The sequence below is a fragment of the Hemiscyllium ocellatum genome, chromosome 24 (genome assembly GCF_020745735.1).
Source record: "Hemiscyllium ocellatum isolate sHemOce1 chromosome 24, sHemOce1.pat.X.cur, whole genome shotgun sequence".
NCBI classification, from domain to species: domain Eukaryota; kingdom Metazoa; phylum Chordata; class Chondrichthyes; order Orectolobiformes; family Hemiscylliidae; genus Hemiscyllium; species Hemiscyllium ocellatum.
Genome location: NC_083424.1, coordinates 49588153 through 49610378, shown reverse-complemented (window position 1 = coordinate 49610378; position 22226 = coordinate 49588153). Strand labels below are relative to the sequence as shown.

Here is a 22226-nt window from a genome sequence, read left to right as displayed (position 1 = left end):
AGCATTATGAATCTATCCCACCTTAACAGTTCAATAAAACAATTGATCGAACATCAAAGGCAGCGTTCATTTCAGCGTCTTTCATTTCTGTCAAAATGAGTCAAATCGGTTTTGATTTCAGTGCTTTAAGACTTCCGGAGCTTGACCGTGCAAAATGGCTATAACATTGCATCTAAACGCCAAATGACAAATTCCAAAGCCAAACAGAACAATCCAATGTATGATTTGAGTGCAGATGAAATGTACATTGGTAAATTTAAAATCGGATAAAATATCGAAAAACGGGCTATTAATTACTAACGAATAAACGTTGTGCAGAGAATGAACGGCCATCTATTCGACAATAACTGGATTCGATATCAATATCACTTATTGTCCGTGAACGCAAACGCGAATTTACTATAAATTAGTGGAAAAATATTGGGCAAGAAATAATGGGATACTCTTGCCATTTTAAAAATCATCGGTAAAGGCGTGCTTAGAATATTGTACACAGTTCTGCTTGCCATGATCCAGTTGGGACTAAAATTAATCAAATGCCGATAATCGAGCTTCACTATTTCAAAACCTGAGAGAAAGGATTGGGTTAGGATTAATCCTAATTTCAACTCTTCAAACCATTAAATCAAGCAATTTGCTTACTGAGTATTATTCATGACGAAACATTTCACATCTTACTTGCACAGCAGAAACATTGTTTAATCGATGATAGGACAAAAATAATGTAATTATATCAATTTAAATCCCTAAACTCAGGCTCACGTACACGCATATTCACAAATAAGGCGGACAAAAGACCATGGCTTGACCATGGCAAACGTTATGTGTGAAAATACATAGTCAGGGAAAACAAAATTCTGAACATCAAAACTTCACTTAACAAGAGTGTGCTAGGTTCTCTGTCATAGATCTTTTGATTGTTGCAATGATGCTAAACGGTTGTCTGTACGGAAGTTGTGTTCAATTTGATCAGTTTAATGTAGATTTTTCTTAATGTTAGAATTGTTTCGTTGACTTTCTTTTATTGTCCACTCTGTTTTCTGCTTCTTCACTCTGGATAGTTCATGCTGCGCTGGTCCAACCAATCTGGAGCAACCTGCAGCTTGACCAATCCAAGCAATGTGATCAGGTAGTTATACTTTATAATCAAAACCTCTGGTGTTGCAGGGTCTCAGTCAGATAAGAATCTCGCTGCTTCAAGAACAACATGGTACTGCCAAAATAAAAACACTTGATATTTCAGGTTATTCAGTTGCAAAGGAGACTGACTTCAATTCCGTTATATAGAGCAAACAGGGAAAAAAAATTATGTGGGTCCTTACATGCCTACATCCTTGAAATGATAAAACATCATTGTTAAATGTAGTCATGATTTTAAGTTACTGGTGTTGAACTGAGGTGTACAAAGCTAAAAATCACACAACGTCAGGTTATCGTCCAACAGGTTTATTTGGAAGCACCAGCTTTTGGAGTGTTGCTCCTTCAATCACCTGATAAAGGAGCCGCACTCCGAAAGCTAGTGCTTCCAAATAAACCTGTTGGACTGTAACCTGGTATTGTGGAATTTTAACTTTGTTAAATGTATTTCACCATCAAGCAAGTATCAACTTGAGCACATAAATTTGCATTTAACTACCCTCACTCTTTCCTGACGCACGACCGAAACAAAGTTTGTCATTTACTTGGAAATTTTAACTGTTCCAGCATCTGCAGTCATTGTTTTTACCCCGTTAATTTTAACCCTACTGCGAATCCTCTTGCAAGGATGGCTGCCTTAAAGAAGCTTTCCTCCTCTCTCTACAAGAATCTCAGGGAGTCCCTCTCCCACGGCAACTCCCAGGTCATTTCCTCTGCACTGAAGCTACTCATGTCCCCCACCTCCACCTCACCCCAGTTCCAAACTTCCAGCTCAGCACTGTCCCCATGACTTGTGCTGAATTGTGAAACTTGAAAGGGTTCAGAAATGATTTAAAAGGATGTTGCCAGGGTTGGAGCATCTGAGCTACAGGGAGAGGCTGAACAGGCAGGGGCTGTTTTTCCTGGAGTGTCGGAGGCTGAGAGGTGACCTTATAGAGGTTTACAAAATTATGAGGGGAATGGATAGGATAAATAGGCAAATAGGGGAGTCCAGAACTAGAGGGCATCGGTTTAGGGTGAGAGGGGAAAGATATAAAAGAGCCCAAAGGGCAACCTTTTCACGCAGAGGGTGGTACGTGTATGGAATGAGCTGCCAGAGGATGTGGTGGAGGCTGGTACAATTGCAACATTTAGGAGGCATTTGGATGGGTATATGAATAGGAAGGGTTTGGAGGGATATGGGCCGGGAACTGGCAGGTGGGACTAGATTGGGTTGGGATATCTGGTCGGCATGGACGGGTTGGACCGAAGAGTCAGTTTCCATGCTGTACATCTCTATGACTCTGTGACTATGACCTGCCTATCTTCTTTTCCACCTATCCAGTCCACCCTACCTCCCCGACCTATCACCTTCATTTTCTCCTCCACTCACCTATTGTACTCTGTGCTACTTTCTCCCCACCCTCCCCTCCTCTCACTTATCTCTCCACCCTTCAGGCTCTCTGCCTGTATTCCTGATTAAGGGCTTTTGCCCGAAACGTCGATTTTACTGCTCCTCGGATGCTGCCTGAACTGCTGTGCTCTTCCAGCACCACTAATCCATAATCTGGTTTCCAGAATCTGCAGTCATTGTTTTTACATGTCCCAGGAAAGCACATTCCTAGTAATTCATGTGATCTGCCACTTAATCTATACGTAATTTATTCACGCAATGTGAATCTTTTTCTTATTTTAAATAGTTGAACCAATGTGCCCCATCAGAGCCACTGAATGACTATGGCATTTTGACAGGGTTTGTATATGAATTTTGTTTTCTTCACACTCCAAATGAGGTGCAGAGAGTCGATGGCTCAGTTGGTATCTTCTGTACTGTATGATTCTATGACTCCATACTTTAAATTTGACAGTTTAAACGTTCCTGTGGATGGCGCCTCATTTATTAAAATTGATCCGTCTTAAACAAAATGCTAGCCTTGTTATTAATTGTTATCTGTAAAGTTCACCCAGCAGAGGGAATCATTCAGTTTGTTTTTGATTTAATAGCAGGAGTGATCCTATGAAAAGCAGTAAAGATCAAGATGTGCAGTCATCAAGATTTTAATCTTCGTTCTTTTTTACTCTGGAGGTTCAATGGCGCAGAATATCTGTTGAATGCTCTTTGACTGAGCTGTAGCTTTCCACTGAGCAGACCAAGCACTCGGCCTGGACAGCATGGTTGTCAGATGGTCTTTTGAGGGTGACAGGATGAAGTTTGTTGTTTTTGCTGTCTTTTCGTTCGAAGCTCGGAAGTGAATCCAGGTGTCTAAAAAAAAACATTTCGGTAAATGGTCATCCAGACTAGCAGGGAGACATTGGGGTCTGCAGATGCTGGAGATCAGAGTTTGAGTGTGTTACTGGAAAAGCACAGGGGGTGAGGAAGCATGCAAAGAGCATGAAAATCGACGCTTTGGGCCGGAGCCCGCCATCAGGAATGAGGCGGGGAGCCTCAGGGAGAGATAAATGGAAGAGGGTTGGGGCTGTGGAGAAGGTAGTTGGGTGTGCAATTGGCGGACGGAGGTGGGGGTGGAGCGAACACGTGGGAAGGAAGATTAACAGATGGGACAATTTCAGCTGCACTTCCAGACATGTCATTAATTGTATCCGTTGCTCTCGATGCAGTCTCCTCTACACTGGGTGACTGGACACCTTCGCGCAGAATGCTTTAGGAAACATCGCCGGGACTCCTGCATCAATCAATCACACCACCCTGTGGTCGAACATTTCAACTCCCCCTCCCACGGTGCCAAGGACACGCAGGTCCTGCGCCTCCTTCATCGCCACTCTCTCATCACCCAAGCCTGGAGGAAGAATGGCTTACATTCGGCCTCTGGACCATTCAACTCCAGGGCATCAATGTGGACTTCACCAATTTCCTCATTTCCCCTCACTCCACCTTACCCCAGTTCCAACCTTCCATCTCAGCACAGCCCTCATGACCTGCCAGGCTATCACCATCACCCCCACCTCCGTCCACCTCCCAGCTACCTTCCCCCCAGCCACACCCCATCTCATTTACCTCTCCACAGCCAGGGCTCTCAGCCTCATTCCTGATGAAGGGCTCCGCCCGAAATGTCGATATTTCTGCTCCTTGGATGCTGCCTGACCTGCTGTGCTTTTCCAGCAACACAGTACCCGAGTCGCAACAACTGCCCCTACCCTATTCTCAAAACTCAGTGCTGTCCAATTGCGTTCAGATCTTTTGGAAAGGGAAACGAAATAACAAAAAGATTCCGATTGGTTGGGGCTTATGGAGGGCTGAAATGGGATTTGTAGCTATTGAATTTCATTGAGGAATTGAGCGGCTCATTTGTCCAAATCCGGCTACACCAACCTGGTTTCAGATCACTTTATCTCTAATTGGACCAGTGATTTCACCTGAAGGTTTACTGCAGATAGTCCCACAGGGTTTCTATTATGGTCTGAGCAGAAAACAAACAGCAGAGTTTTAACCAACAGCATGCTCTTTGCTTGAGTGCATTCACACTGATCTGGGTGCGATTTCCCAATGCAGAGATACTGAAACCACAGCCATTCCCCCCTCCCCACCGCCCCACCCCACATCCCGACCGGATTTCCACGGTTTTCCCACGTCTTAGAATGAAGTCCCATCCGGGTGGCCGGCATGGAAAACATTCTTGAATTACCAGACCTGACAGGGAGGGGCGGCGATTTTGCGGATTACCAACTAGTGCTCCATCGAATGTTAAAATATTTACTTGAAATTTTCAAACCCGTCGACAAGGTTCTGCAGTGTAGACTAATTAATTAAATCAGATCACGTGGGATTCAGGGTGAGCTTGCCAATTGAATGCAAAATTTCCTTTACAGTAGGAGACAGGGAGTGAGAGTGCAGGGTTGTTTTTCGAACTGGAGGACTGTTACAAACGGTGTTCTGGAGGGTTCGGTCCTGGATCCACTTTTGTTTGTCACTTACATGAATGAATTAAATCAGGACATAAAAGGCATGATTAGTAAGTTTGTGGATGACATTAACATTAACAGTATAGTGGACAAAAATGGTTATCAATGATTACAAAGAAACCTTGATGAATTGGGCCAATGAGCTCAGGAGTTGGCAGATGGTTTTTAATTTGGATAAATGCGAGGTATTGTATTTTGGTAAGACAAAGACATGACTTATACAAGTAAAAGTAGGACCTTGGCTATTGTTGTAGGATAGATGGGCTAGGGAATAATTGGTTGAAGCGGGCGTCACATTCAGACAGGGTGGTTAAGAATGCGTTTAGGACGTTTGCCTTCATTCTTCAGAACTTTGAGTATGGGAGTTGAGACATCATGTTGAGGTTTGCAGTACATTGGTGAGGCCGTTTCTGGCGTACTGTCTACAGTTCTGATCGCCCTGTTATAAGTATGCTATCATTAAACTGGAGAGGGTTAAGAAGAGATTTACCAGAATTTTGTCAGGGATGGAGAGTTTAAGTTCCAGGAAGAGGCTGGATAGGCTGGGTACGTTTCTCATTGGTATGTAGGAGATTGAGGGGTTACCTTATAGAAATTTATAAAAACATGAGGGGCATAGAAAAGGTGAATGGCAGGTGTATTGCCCAATGGCTGGGAATTTCAAGACGAGGAGGCATGTGTCGAAGTTGAGGAGATAAAGAATCAAAAAAGACACTCAAGTGTGGAATGAACTTCCAAAGGACATGGTGCATGTGGGTACAATTCCAAAGTATAAAACACATGTGGATACGCAAATAAATAGGAAATATTTTGTAGTATATGAGCCAATCGTAGTCAAGTGGGACGAATTTAGTTTGGAATTACATTCGGCATGGACTTTTTCAGCCGAAAGGTCTGTTTCCGTGATGTATAGCTCTTTGTACAAGGCGGATGTCACGACCTGAAAGAGGGAATTACGTATCAACAAGAAAATTAGTTATATCTAATAATTATAAATGCAATTCTCTGAGCAGTCCATAGGATTAATGGGGATATCAATTGGTGAAGGCAGCAATTCAGCAGTGACAGCTGCTTAGTGTCTACAATGGAATGTTGTTCCTGCAACAGAACCGTGGGATTTCCACAAACGTAATATGGAAGTGTTTTGAAGGAGGAAAAGAGACATCATGAAAGGGAGCAGCAGGGGGCGCACTCTATACATGATGGTTGTGCGGTAACACTGATGTTCACCTCAAACATGCAACTCGAAGAAGGGAGAGTGTGTGATGATTGAAATCCTGCCCTTCTATCTCCATTACCCCGTCACTCTGAGCAAGTTGTCCGTGAAGCTCATGTCATGGGTTCAGTAGAAGTGGGTTCGTCGCTGCTTGCAATAACAGACAGTGATGCCCCTGCAAATTTGCAAGTACACGTTTCACGTTATTCATCAACACATAGGTCACGTCAGATGCATGTCAAGAAGTTAGAGCCGCAGTTGCATACGTTTTACGAATGAGACAGTGATAACCTATTGCAGAAAGTAACAGATGCTTTGGGGAAAGCCTAATTTTTTCCAAAAAGAGTTAAATGTTTTGGGGTTGGAAACTGATCGCAGGCCGTCTTTAATCAGAATGTTGCATTCAGCCTCGACAGACACAAGTGCTTATGTCTACTCTGCCAGCAAGTTTAGAATGCGTTCATGTGCATGAGAGAGTCGCTGAACTGACAGCGGTTGCAATTTAGTCCCGCAGCAACCCGGCGCCGAGTTATCTGCTGCTGAGCATGACCTGCGGGGGCAGGAGAGAACAGGTCATGGATGCGAGAAAGATGCAAATAGACTTCAGGCCTTTACATCCTTCACGTCTGCTCACTTGCCCTCATTGTGGCAACAGCCCACGGGCGCTGGCAGCAGAATGATTTCCCCTCTATCTTCCGATTGCCTCTTTATTCATAGTTAATTGCGAGTTCAGATCATGCTTATTGGCTCTGTTCCACATAAATTGCAGTCATTATTAATTGTGCAACAATTCTATAGCAACATGCAAATAATCAATGAAGTGGTAAACGTTTAATATTTCAAAATACGACAAATCAGCGCAACGTCTTTGCAAATGCTTTACAGTCGTTTGGTCTTCATTGTTTTTCAAAAAGGTGTTGATGACAAAATAAAGCCATTTGTTTCACTTTGAATTGAGACTTTAATGTCCGATTTCTGGTTGAAGGATACCAGACTTCGCATTTTCAGTGTTTAGCATCTCAAGGCCCTTCAGAATACACCATGCTTCAATCAGATGGACTTTCGTTGCACAGATTTCCTGGAAATATGGACGCAATGTTCTCAGCCTCACAACTTAGGCCGACCCTGTGTCTCCAGGAAATTATCACAAGACCCTTCCCTGTAGCAGCTGCAATGCAATGCTATCCTTCTTTAAATATGAAGCCCAAACCATGCAATGTATCACCCGACAAGCTTCTCCCACATCCACAGACTATTTTCATGCAATTAGAGCGACAGCTACTTTTTCTTACTCTCCAAACCACTTGCGTTGCAAATTGTTTGCTGTAATTATTTCTGTATGCCCCAAATTAGTACACTGAAAAATTTATGGGCATTAATATTTCGGCTTTTCATATAGGTTGTAAATGTTCTGCTTTGTTATTTATTTTGACAAGTGGCTGCTTTGTATATGTCCACATTGAGCTTATTAGGATTCAGTAAACCCCTCTAAGCATTTTCAGCCTGTTTGTGCCCTCTGCCTCCAAGCTTTCTGCTTTCACGTTTGGATTTGTTTTATCAGCAAAAGTGGATACGTTATTATTTTCAATCGAATAACGCCATTGATGCGTTGTACAAATCACTGAAGACCCAGCGCCGAATCAGGCCAAAACAATTTATTTGCAATCACGCACATTTAGGGAGGACAAATTTAAAATTCAAGCAACACCAGATTATAGTCCAACAGGTTAATTTGGTAGCACCAGTTTTGCGAGCGCTGCTTATTCGCCAGGTAGCAACACTCCGAAAGCTAGTGCTTCCAAATAAACCTGTTGGATATAGCCTGGCGTTGTGCGTTTTTTAGCTTTGTCCACCCCAGACTTGCACAGCATATTTAGGGAGAGCCGCCGAGAGAACGGCTGCAAAATTAATGAGAAACTTTAGGCCCTGCTGGATTTGTTGGAACCAAGAAAACGAAACAGAAGAATTTAATACTGTACCAGGCCCATGTATTCATCGAGCTGACTGTTGCAAGGTTCGTTAGGGTAGTGAAAAGCCTTTTGAGGTGTTTGGGCTATTTTGAGAATGTCCTCAAGTACTCCCTTGAGCGCGGAGCTAAGGTCGTTGTAGTGCGCTGCAACAGCTTTACCTGGGTTATAACATCAGATCTTGATGATAAAGGAAGGATTAACAGTGGTATGAGATCGTCCTGCTGTGAGCACTTGACCGAAGGTTAAGTGACGCAAGTATAGGAGGCAAATAAATCAATGCTCAAGTTTTGACGTAGTAGTTGAGCGAATGAACATCCCGTATAAATCACAATTTGAAATCTCAGAAAATGTTTTATATAAGAAATTGTGTCATGCTATCAAATGAAAATCCTTCCAATAAATACAGATGACTTAAAATATGCTGTTTCCTGAAATTTCACATAATTTCTCAAAACTGTCGGTTAAAAAGCACATTTTACTTGTTTCATTATTTTCTTTCAGAAGGAAGTGGCTTTATACACTTTTACAACTATTTACAACAATATACCTTGTATAAACTTGAAGAGATAAGACTACAAAGTACTTGAATCTTAGGTACAACTAATTTAACCTTGGGAATAAAAGCATGCTGCAAACATTCAACAGGCCTTGCAGTTTCCTGTGGAAAGAAAGAGGCAACCTCTTCCTGGTGCGTTATTTCATCAGTTACTGAAGAAAAGTTTCACAGTTTTTTTTAGTCAAACTTGCAAAGTGAAGTTGAATAAAGCTTTATCCCCAACTTAAGAAACCTTCGATCATTTGCGATAACAGATGTTAAATTCAGCAAGAGGGAGACAGCAGTAATCATCGCATGCGTTGGTGAAGAAGCGACAGCAGAGTTAGTAACGATGTGAATGTAATTGCATACTTATTCACATGCTCCTTTTGGATCCACAGACCATGAATCCTCCATCTGCTGCGTTTCTGACCTTTCGCCTATTATCTCGCCAATCGGTCTCACCAAGGGTTCGTTCTGACCATCCTTGCTGTGTGAGACATTATTTGGATTTCACTAATAATTCAAGCTGCAGTGGAAAGCGCGCGAGTTGCACGAAACGCCCGCATCTGGGTTTTCCAGCTTTATTGGCGCCAGTTCTTAAATCTAACCTATTCGTCTGATTTATTTTCACAGCCTGTCTTGGTGACATGACTGACCAATGGAGAAACTATGGAACATAGTGACAGGAGTAGACCATTCAGGCCCTCGACCCTGATCCGCAATTTAATGAGATATGGTCGATCTGTGGGCCTACGCCGTATTCCTGACTTTGGCCTGTGTCCCGAAATACATTTGATGAACAACATTTATCGATCTCACTGTTAAAAATTAACAATCATGGATGTTTTCAACTCAACCAACCAGTCTGTGAAACCTAAACACAATTACAACGTTTCTCCAACGAACAGTAACTGCAAGTAAGGTGTTAGAAAACGCAAGTATTACAAAATCAAAATGCAGAGGATTCAGAGAGTAAACTGAAAATTCTGGCGATATTAGTTCAGGAAGTATCTGTGTTTCAGTTTAGCTGTCCTTCCCAGTGAGCAATTGTACCGTTTAGGCAGTCGGAGCCAACACTGAGCGGACTGGACCCCATCACTTTACCCGGAACGCTGCGACATTTGGGTGTTGGGTAGATGTGTGAAAAAGGCGATGCACGCTTCAGAAGGTAAATGACATCTTTTATATAAACACACAATGCTGCGGATACTGGAAGTCATAATCAAAAACAGACAGTGCTAGAGAAACACAGCGGGTCTGACCAACACCTGTGGAGAAAAATAACAGAGATAACGTTTTACATTCTTTGGAACTGAAGATGTCTCTGGACTCGAAATGTTAAATCTGTTTCTGATATCTTTTATTGTTGCTTGTTTCGAGGATTCAAATCCCATTTAGCAACATAGAATGCTCAGAGCATACACTAGGAAAGTAGCAACGCTTTTAGCAAAGTGTTTTTAGCTTCTATAGAAAGGTCAAGAAATGAAATGTGGATCCAATTTCTCGCTCCACGATATTTCCTGCCTGTATTTTTTGTTTAATCTTGGAATTTCCGCAACCGCTGCATTTTGCTTTTCTATAACCTTGTTCGTATTTGCTGTTCCCTGAAGGGATTTTGAGATTGTCTTTGGATTTCAGTGACTGATTGGTTGAGATGGAAATATTAATTTGCATAACAGCAGAGGGCAACACCTTCTCGGTGTCAGGTCTTATTAAAAGAGTGAACCTTTCAGGTACTGAATCCATCTGGTTAAACAGCTCTCAATGCATCTCAGCCTGGTTAAACTTTTCACCATGTCTGACTGGCCACGTGTTATTGTTGTACTCTATTTCTGCGTTGCAGGTGGGTGTTCTCACCTCTAGATTTACTGTGAATTCCATTTTGTGAATATTGTTTGGTGTGATCTTACAAGTGCGTACATATTCAATCGTTTCAATAACTGATCAAAGTACACAGCAGTAAGATTTTTGATGCCTTTCTTCCTCCAGTTTCGAGCGCAGAGATTACAGTAAATGGGCGGCACGGTGGCACAGTGGTTAGCACTGCTGCCTCACAGCGCCTGAAGACCCGGGTTCAATTCCCGACTCAGGCGACTGACTGTGTGGAGTTTGCACATTCTCCCCGTGTCTGCGTGGGTTTCCTCCGGGTGCTCCGGTTTCCTCCCACAGTCCAAAGATGTGCGGGTCAGGTGAATTGGCCATGCTAAATTGCCCGTAGTGTTAGGTAAGGGGTAATGTAGGGGTATGGGTGGGTTTCGCTTCGGCGGGTCGGTGTGGACTTGTTGGGCCGAAGGGCCTGTTTCCACACTGTAAGTCTAATCTAATCTAAACCGCCTTCAAAATCGACATCCCTCGGAGGGACCGTCCGGATTAGTTGCACTTTGTCGGGTGCCTCATTAGGGAGCAGCAACATTTATTGGTATCAGCAGAAATCCGAAAGTGCTCCTCGGTATCTGCTTTATCACTACGCTGGCAGCAGCACGAACAGAGCCTCAGGTGTTCCAGACCGGTTTTCGGGCTCTGTCTCCGGCAACACAGGAACGTTAAGTATCAGCGGAGTTGAATCGGGAGACATCGCGGACTATTACTGTGCCATATGGAAAAGCAGCATCGTCTACTTCGGCACAGGCACCAAGCTGAGTGTTGGCAGTGAGTAAAACCCCTTTTTCTGAAGAGTTTAAAACTTGATTCCGTTTAAGAGCAAAGCACTACGAATGCCTACATTTTAATCTGCTACAGTTGTAACATTCTGTTCACAATAGAATATAAATACTTTCCAAATTATCTGGAGCTGTCCATTGACTGGTTAAGAACTGAATCTTGCTGGTTTATAAAGCATTCTGCTGAGTGTTTGTTCAGCGGCCTGAAGAACAATTGGCGCCACAGTCTCTGCGCCAGTGGACTGGAAAATGTTTAAGAAACAAAAAAAAACAGAAATTGCTGGAGAAACTCCCAGCAGGTCTAGTAGCGTGTGAGGGGAGAAAGCAGAGTTGACGTTTCCAGTCAGGTGACTCTTCATTAGAACTGGACTGCAAACGTCAAGTCTGCTTTCTCTCCAAATATGATATCAGACATGCTACGTTTCTCCAGGAGTTTCTGTCTTCGTCTCAGACCTCCAGAGTCCTTTGTTATTTTTAGTGAAATATTTAGGGCACTTTTTTTCTGTTCCGCGATTCTTCTCGGCGTACACAAGGAATGGACCTTTACCTTAATACTTTACTAAAAGATATAGTAACGATTTCCACAAGTAAATGATGGTGTCCCAACGCCAGCTGCTTGAATTGATCGACGAAGCGAGAAAGGTAACCCCATATAAATTCCCTCTTAAAACACAAAGGGCAATGGAAAGTCAAAAATTAGTGGTAACTTTAGCTTCAAGTAAAAGAATGAGCTGTGAAATCTGGAAATCTGAAACAAAATTGCTGGAGAACGTCAGCAGACCTGGCAGCATCTGTAGAGGTAGCGGTTGAGAAGAGGTAACATTAGCTCTCAGCTTTTTCGGTTCTCGGTTTCCTTAACTTTCTTAACGGTAACTACTGTTGGATTGAATCTCGCGACTTCGATTTATCACGGAAGTTCATTTCGAAATTGTGGATTGCTGATGCTGTAGATAGGGGTGGAGAGTGTGGTTCTGCAAAAGTCCTTCACCAGGAATGAGGCCAGCTGGAGAATCGACGTTTCGGGTGTAAGCCCCTCATCATTCCTGATGAAGGGCTAATGCCCCAAACGTCGATTCTCCTTCTCCTCGGATGCTGCCTGAGCGGCTTTGCTTTTCCAGCGCCACACTCCCGACGTTTGTTACGTATTGCCTAACTAGCGGACCAAATGGAAAACTGAATTCTCAAAGCGACAAAACAAATAAGGCATGACTGCTTCCCTGAAGAATCGGATGCGAATTGCAATGAAATTAGCAGCGCATTCGCTGGCCTTAATTGCAATCAACAAAACCTGGTGAAACTCTGAATTAGTAGTGTCTTGTTAAACTGAAAATGAGCATGAGGTCAGATGCACGATCACCTCGTTATATTGTACTTGGATTCTTGATATCGTCAAATAGTCCAATGAGAATGATTTAGAGATGCCGGTGTTGGACTGGGGTGTACACAGTTAAAAATCACACAACACCAGGTTATAGTCCAACAGGTTTAATTGGAAACACACGAGCTTTCGGAGCGACAATCACCTGATGAAGGAGCGTCGGTCCGAAAGCTAGTGTGCTACCAATTAAACCTGTTGGACTATAACCTGGTGTTGTGTGATTTCCAATGAGAATGTGCACTACCTACAGAGATTTCCTGTTCTTTCCCCGATTGTTTCTGATCTCAGCAGCTGGTGATTTCGATGTCAGTGATCAGAGAAGTCCGAATCCGAAACAAAATATATGCAACATTAACGTAATTGGGAATATTTAATTGACTGAAATAATAGACACGGCATCTCACAGTATCACTGCGAGGTAATCCTTGCTCGATGAGATGCAGCTGCATAAATCTCCCATTCAAGCAGCACGGGCGCGCATTGGTGAGATTTTGGACTTAGTGACAGAGTAAAACAATTGCTAATGCTTAAACAGGGCAACCTGTTTACACTTTTCTGATGATAAGTCTGTTATGACTTATTATGTGCCCCATTCTTTCACAGCACGTGTACGCTGTGGAGGGGGTACAGCTACAGTGAAGTAGCGGCAATATAGCTCCAGTACAGGGTGGGATATCCTTTGGAGAACTTGCAGGTGGTGGTATCCCCATACACCTGCTTTCCATATCCTTCCAGTTAGTAGAGTTTTAGAATTTGGAAGGTATATTTGTCAGAGCCTTGGTGAGTTGCTGCAATGCATCCGTCACATGTTTAATGGAGTGGATGGGGTGCCAGTCAAATGGACTGCTTTGTATGGGGTAATGCCGAGTGTGGAGAGTATGGTGGAAACTGCATTTAAATGACCGATCAGTTTTGGGGAATCAGAAATTGCGTTATTCTCCCATTGCCCTGCTCTTGTCTCCATCTTAAGTACATGGCTGGAATAGTTTTGTTTTCGGGCAATGATAACCATCAAATATCGATAGTTGAGTTATAATGTGATGGAAATGTCATTGAATATCAAGACGAGATGAGAGTGAGCTGTTAATCAACTATTTTACATGAGCAATAATTGATCGATCCACTTGTAATAAAACTGATTACAATTCCTTCACGTTAACGAATCAACACAACTTTAACATATGTTAACTTTTCATATTATCAATAATATTTCTAAAGGTGGCGGGCACCTTGGCATCTCATTGTAGAGCCATGGCAGCTGCATGAAGTGTCATCAGCATCAATACAAAGGTGTTCCTTCTGTTTTTCAAGGGATACCGTTACAAAATGAAACAAACGTAGCTTCTCTCTAGACTTAGTCAGATCCATTGCCACACTCCAGCCTGCCATTAAAGATCAACATGATTTCGTCAGACCGAAACATATTCAGTCCTTCTTGGATTAAATAGTACAATTAAGTGAATGCAAAATTAAGTGAACTATTCATTACATTCCGTGATTGATATAATTTAAATTGTATTACCTTAGGATGAATCTCCTGCTTAAAAAATGCAGTCTTTTAACTCACATGAACCTGACTTATTTTAAACAGGTCCGCGGGAACCATCGGTATCCCTCCTTCCGCCTTCATCGGTTCAAATCACAGAAAAGAACACGGCGACCCTGGTGTGTTTGGTGAGCGGTTTTAACCCGGGCGCTGTGGAGATTGAGTGGACGGTAGATGGCAGTGTCAAGGGGAACGGTGTGGAGACCAGTCGGATCCAGCAGGAGACGGACAATACATTCAGTGTGAGCAGCTATCTGACCCTGTCAGCCTCAGAGTGGAACTCACACGATCTTTACTCCTGTGGGGTTAAACATGAGTCTCAGGCAACTCCGTTTCAGACAAGTATCTCGAGATCGAGCTGTATGTGATTTCGGAAGCTCCACTTGTCTCAATTGAGAAAGCTTGTTTATTCCTGTTCAGACCTCCCATGTAACAATACTGTAGAAATTATTTGTATTCCGGTTAATTGAAAAAATGCTCATCGCGGGGGAAACTTCCGGATGTAAAAGTAACTGGTTTTCACAAACATGCCGTGTTAACTGAAATGCCAATGATTATTAGCTTACATGCATACATCTGAATAAAAGACAGGAACAATGTGATTGTGTCTTAAGTATTGAAGCATTATGAATCTATCCCACCTTAACAGTTCAATAAAACAATTGATCGAACATCAAAGGCAGCATTCATTTCAGTATGTTTCATTTCTGTCAAAATGTGTCAAATCTGTTTTGATTTCAGTGCTTTAAGACTTCCGGAGCTTTACCGTGCAAAGTGCCCAACGGTCAGAAGAAGCATGCTGTTCCGCATGGTCCAAGACCGTATCTGCCATTTTGTGTGTGTGTGTGTAAGACTGAAGGTGATTGTGAGTGTGTGTATCTATGTGTGTATAGATATAGTGGGCGGCACGGTGGCACAGTGGTTAGCACTGCTGTCTCACAGCGCCTGAGACCCGGGTTCAATTCCCGACTCAGGTGACTGACTGTGTGGAGTTTGCACGTTCTCCCCGTGTCTGCGTGGGTTTGCTCCGGTTTCCTCCCACAGTCCAAAGATGTGCGGGTCAGGTGAACTGGCCATGCTAAATTGCCCGTAGTGTTAGGTAAGGGGTAAATGTAGGGGTATGGGTGGGCTGCGCTTCGGCGGGTCGGTGTGGGCTTGTTGGGCCGAAGGGCCTGTTTCCACACTGTAAGTAATCAAATCTAACATCGGGTACAATGTCCGACGATTTTACCATTCAACAAAGGAATAGCACTGAATGTAACTAACGTAAGAAAGAATGATGAAAGTGAAGGTACGCACTTGTATGGCAAAGAAGTTAAAGCCAGAGTAGATTAAAAAATCCAAGTCATTAAATAAATAGCGGGGACCAATTTCAAGATTGAGCAACTAAAAGAAGTGTGTCAAAATTTAGAGGGACTGAGATAATCTTCATTGTAAATCGTTGTAGATGAACATGTCAATGGGAAGGTCAAGAGTCTGCTCACGGACCGGGGCTTAAACTGGGGAGTCCTATTTCCACCATACGGGTGACAGAGGCCTGGGACCAAGAAGTAGTTTTTATAACCAGGAATCCCTCATTGTGATAACAGCAAACTACACACAGTTGTCTAGAGTACAGCGGGGACATTCGCGTTGATATCCATACCAGTGCAGTTCATACAACGAGGCGATTGCTCATTGTACGTCGCATCAGGGCCTATGTATCACGAAATAGAGCCAAATGAATCCTATTTCCCTTGTGACCCACATTTGATTAAGGAGTAAGATCCCTCATTATACCTTCAGAAGTGCCGTGAGCACATTTGTCCCTCCCAATACCAATGCCGTCTTGTTTGGGACATACGAGTTACTTCATGTGAAGGGAAAAGAAATCTGAGATTGTAGGCTTTGCTATCTAGGCCAGCTTTTATTACCTATCTCTAACTGCCTTTGAGAAGGTGATGTGGGCGACGTTATTCAACTGCTGTGGATTAATGATGCGATGAAGAGGTTCCAGGATTTTGACCCAGCATCACTGAAGAAATGGCAATATAGTTCCAAGTCAGGATGTGAGTGGCTTGGAGGGGAATTTGCAGATGGTGGTTTTCCCGTGCATATGTTGCCCTTGTCCTTTGAAATGTTAGTGGCGGCGAGTTTGGACGGTGCTGTCGAATGAGGCTCGTGAATTTCTCGAAAGTAGGTTGTAGATGGTACACACAGGTGCCACTGAGAGCCCATGTTAATTGGAGTGAATGTAGATGTAGAAGCAAGCAAACAGGCTGTTTTTTTCTAAAGAAGACCCTTTCACATCCCTCAGGTGGACTACATGAGATCTCAGTCCGAGATTGTTTCATTCAATCTAATCTTTTCAACAGGCTCAACTGTTTATATTAATCACAGAACCTGTCAGTCCCGCGCATTTACATTGAATGCACCAAAGCAACCATGCCAACTTGGGTTAATGTTGTTTTCTCTCAGGTTTTAACCCACACTTTTCATTTTGAAAATCTCCTACTTTGTTTGCAATCTATAATTCTGAATGAGATATTAACCGACCACCCTATGCAAGACATTAACCACTACTATTGTGTCCTAATTCACTATCTTTAACTGACTGATGTGAGTTTCTTTTCCTTTTCATTGACCATTTGAATCAGAGGTACAATCAAGCCGATTAGTCCAGACCTACTATTTCTGACTAAACGTTTGTTTGAATGAATCTCATGAATGTAAGCTTGTCACCAACTGCATTCAAAAAAAACTTCCTATCAAAACAACTTTTCCCTTGCCATTTTCTATTGCACAGATTATTTGGTAGATGCTCATTAGTTGTAGCAGTCTAATTCACTAGTTGCCAATGTCAGATGGTAGTGGATAGTATGTTGTCCCTGCTCTTCCTGATACTGATGCATTGCTGTTTATTCATGAAGAGAAAAAAAAACTGCACAAACCTTTCTCCACAATGATTTCAAGACCTCGTCACCCAGTTCCACTGTCTGTCAAGGATTGTAAGTGACAACTGACATATATTTCGAGAGTAATTCCAACCAAATTCTAAAGTTTGTCCAAGTAAGTTCTTACCACCACCACCCCCCACCCCCCACCCCCAACACCACCACCACCTATCCTTTCAAACAAGCATTTCTCCATCTGCAGAGCAGTTTAAAAAAATCATGGTAAGTGTACAAGCTGCCTGGCCAGCATTTGTTACCCATCCTTTATTGCCTTCGAGAAGGTGATGATGAGCTGTCTTCATGAACCACTGTGGTCAATGTGCTGTGGTTTGACCCTCTCTGGAGGACTGTGGTGTGGTGTGGGGATTCCAGGATGTTAATCTGATGAAATGTGAAGGAACAGTGATATTTTTCCAAGCTGGCAATGTGATTGACTTTGAGGGATTTTCAGGCCGTGGTGTTCCCATATGTCTGCCGCTCTTCTCATTCTACAAGGAAGTGATCATGGGTTTAAAAGGTGCTGTGTAAGTGCATTTGGTGAGTTTCTACAGTGCACCCTCTGGATAATACAGACTGCTACTACTGAGATTTGGTGGTGGAGGGAATGAATGTAATTGGAGAGGGTGTCAAATAAGTGGCCTGCTTTGTTCTGGATAATTTCAAGCTTCTTTAGTGTTGTTGGAGCTGCTTTCACCCAGGCAAGTGGTGAGTATTCCATCACACTCCCGATTTGTGAATTGTAGATGATAGCAGGTTTTGGGGAGTCAGTGGATAAGTACACACGACAGTATTCCTAGCCTCCGAACTGCTCTTGTAGATGCTGTATTTATTTAGTGAGTCCAGCTCAGTTTTTCATCAATGGCAACCCCCTGAATGTTGATGGAGAGGACTTCAGTGATGACAACACCATTGAATATCAAGGGTTAGTATTTAAATTGTCTGTTATTGGAGATGGTCATTGCCTGTCATCTGTGCAGCATGAATGTTACTTGCCACCTATCAGCCTAAGCCAGGCTATGTCCAGATCTTGCTGCATTTGAACGTGGACTGCTTCAGTAGCTGATAAGTCATGAATGTGCTGAAAGTCGTGCAATGATCCGCAAACGTTCCCACTTATGACGGAGGGAACGCCATTGATAAAGCAGCTGACGATGATAGAGCCTGCCAAGGGGTGTTTATGGGGATTATTGCAGGTATTTGGAACAGCATCATTAAATTGGAATAATCTGCTGGGTTTTTGGATAGGTTAAGTTATTCTATATTCTGTTCTCTTTTGTTAGTGTTTCACTCTGTAATCTTAGAACTAAATTCTGTTTTATTTAAAACTAAGTGGGTTGGCCACCTGCATCCCTCCATGTATATCTGTGTTCCACCTGCTTAAAACAACTACCAAAGTTAGGGTCTGTCCTACGTTATTGAAATATTTTGCAGAGGTTTGGCCTGGCCCATAACATATTGAAGGCTCTTTGCTGGATTTGTTCTGCAGTTCCAACTTGGGATTAGGGTTGTTGGATTTGAAGGCAGTGAGTAATAGATGCTAGTGCGTTTTGTCCTGGGAACAGTGCTTGGAATATCAATGTCTCTTTCAATCACCAAGAGTTTTGCAAAACCCCCATGGTAGAAGAAGTGACCATGGGGATTTTGCTAAAGGTGATTAAGGCTAAGCTGCTGGAATTGTCGGGAGATGGAGAAGTCAACGTTTCAGGTGTAACCGCTCTTCAGGTCTTGAAGATGGGTTACACCTGAAATTTTGAATTTCCCACTGAGTCCAGAATAAACATTACACCCGGAACATCACTGTCTCCACCTCTTGCTGCTGGTTTGCTGTGTTCTTCCAGCTTTCTGCCTGTATATTTTGGATTCCAGCATCTGCAGTTTTTTTGTCTTTAAGCTGCTCTAATTAGCAGACAATGTGGGGTTGGAGCTGTCTCCTTCCTGAGGAAAGGAGAGAAAATTACAGCAATAGCTCTGCAATTGAAATTGCTGGAAATACCATCAGAACTTTTAGAGATGGCTACATTTCAGTTGAAAATGAAACAGCTTGAGTTTGAAGCAAAAGACAAAGAATTGCGATTAGAAGCAGACAAAAAGAAAAAGGAAAAAATTGTTTTAGCAGATGAGAGAGAAAAAGAGAGAGTGGTTGAACTTTAGAAATTGGCACTTGAACAGGAAAGTCAACTTAAAAGGATGCAGATGAAGGCTGAAGATAAGCTTAATGAGGAAGAGAGTGAGGATGAGCATACCCATGGTCGCCAAAGGCCTGGTGAAAAGCTTTTCAAATATACACCATCATTGCTTATATTTGATGAGAAGAATGTGGAAGCCTTTTTCATCTCATTTGAAAAGGTGGCTAAACAAATACGGTGGCCAGTCATCATGTGGGTTTTGTTTATCCAAACAAAACGTGTAGGTAGAACTAATGAGGTATTCGCATCACTATCAGAGGAAGCATTTTTGACGTATAAGGAAGTGTAGAAAGCCACTTTAATGCATATGGAACTTATGCCAGAAGCAAGCATGCACTATTTCAGGACTCTAAGAAGGGGCACTGCTCAAACCTGCATTGAGTTTGAAAAGATCAAACAAAGTAAATTTGATAGGTGGAGAACTGCACTGAAAATAGAGCAAAACTGCAATGCTCTTAAAGGGACGATTATTTTGGTGGGGTTCAAAAATTCACTTCCTGGTATTGAGAACTCATGTGGAAGAGCAGAGAGTTAAAACGGCAAGATTATCAGCTGAAATGGCTGATGATTATGAGTTTGTCCATAAAGCAAAGTTTGGCTTCCAAAATCAATTTCAATCCATGAGGGATAGAAATTGGTCAAAAGAAAAATTCTCGTGTGGAAATGGAAAGGTAGATCTTGATGAAGATCATAAGGATAACTTACCACAGGGTAAAAAGAAAACCCCTGAACGGGACGGAGAGGTTAAAAGGATGAGAAAAAGCACTGGGAGGCCAGATGTAGGAAACAGGATAAGCCAGTTAATTTTATTGGAGTGGTAACAGAACGCACAGTGGAGGCTTGAAAGCTACATCAAAATGCACAAGCTGGTCAGAGGTTGGTGAAGGATGAAGTGCCAGGTCTTCTTAAATCATCTACCTGCGAAGGTAAAGTTTACTCACATAGCCCAGGAGCAGCAGGTAAAGTGGTTACAATATTAAGAGATGCAGGATCCTTTCAATAAGTGATGCTGAAAGATGAGGAGATATGTACTTCCGAAGGACTATTGCCAGAAAAGGTACTAGTACCAGGAATTCATAGTCAGACAAGAGGTGCTCAATAATGTAAAGTGAGGTTAGAGTGTTCAGTGAAGAGTGGGGAAGTCGTGGTAGGAGTACTGAACAAACTCTCAGCTCCAGGAATGAAGTTTTTCCTTGCTAATGATACAACTGATTCACTGGTAGGAGTGCTGCCTATTGAGTTTGAAAAGCCAGTGGAGGTTCAGGTGACAGAACTATAGCATGATACATACCCTGTGATTTTTCTTGACTGTATGGAAAAGAGGTCACAATGTCACCAGTTCAAACTGGAGAGATCAAAGAATACAGGTAAGAAGTCCAAGTGGAATTAGCAGAGACCTTGTTTGATCAGATGGTTGACACAAAGCAGAAGCAGATAGATGGCACAACAGGCATCTTTAGTTTGGATAAATTAACTGAGTTACAGCAGCAACATGAAAATTTAATCGTATCAAAAGGCATACACAAAATATCCAAATATAACTCCGAATATTCCTATCATAAAAATGATGTCTTCATGAGAAATGGAGACCATCACATATTCCAGCGGATGGGAAATAGGCAGAAGTTCATCAAATTGTGTTGCCATTTGGGTAATAGAACGGATGTATTACGAATGGCACATGAGCTGCCACTAGGAGGTCAATTAGGAGTGAGCAAATGTCAAGCTAAAATATAAAAACATTTTTGCTGGCCTGGAATGCATAAGGATGTAGTTATATTTTGCCAGACATATTATGCATGTCAGGTAATTGGAAAACCACAGGCAGTGATAAAATCTACACCTTTTAATACCTATTCATGCATTTCAGGAATCTTTTCCAAAAGTCTTAATTGATTTCATAGGACCACTACCTCAAACAAAAATTGGGAATCAGTAGTTGCTGACAATAATGAATGTATCCACTAGATTTCCAAAGGCCGGGATAAGGGGATTCCACTTGTGCTTTTTGTGATCAGAAATGCACTAGGTGAACCGACAAAATTCAGTTCATTTGAATTAGGTTTTAGGGAAGACCGTTAAAATTGTTTAAGGAGAAATTGGTAAGCCACAATTCAGAGACCATATATTTGGACTATATTAAATTTTCAGGAATGATTCGATAGATTGGGTGAGTTGGCTAGACAACATTTAAAAGTATCACAGCATACAATGAACAAGAAGCAGACATGAAATCAAAAAATCACAATTTTGTGTTTGGAAATATGATACATCCAGTGGTAGGTGAACCTTTCAAAGCCAGGTTTAGTGGACCTTACCAAGTCGAAAGGAAATTGAGTGAGGTGAACTACTTGATAGGGACTCCAGACAGAAAGAAATCTCACTGAGTGTGCCATGTGAATATGCTGAAAAGTTATTGTAGATTACGTACAGCATGGAAACAGGCCCTTTGGCCCAACAAATCCACACTGATCCTACGAAGAGCAACCCACCCAGAACCATTCCGCTACACCTAACACTACGGGCAATTTAGCATGGCCAATTCACTTAACCCGCACATCTTTGGATTGTGGGAGGAAACCAGAGCACCCGGAGGAAACCCACACAGACACGACAAGAATGTGCAAACTCCACACAGGCAGTTGCCCAAGACAGGAATTGAACTCTGGTATCTGGCGCTGTGAGGCAGCAGTGCTAACCACTGTGCTACTGTGCCATATTTTGACAGGGCAGGAAAGCAAGAAGAGAATGTGGTATTGAAG

At 42.5% G+C, this 22226-nt stretch overlaps 1 pseudogene; it reads left to right on the top strand.

The window, feature by feature from the left end:
- Positions 1–14713, top strand: part of LOC132827242 (immunoglobulin mu heavy chain-like) — a 49269-nt pseudogene extending 34556 nt beyond the window's left edge.
- The last annotated feature ends 7513 nt before the right edge of the window (positions 14714–22226 follow it).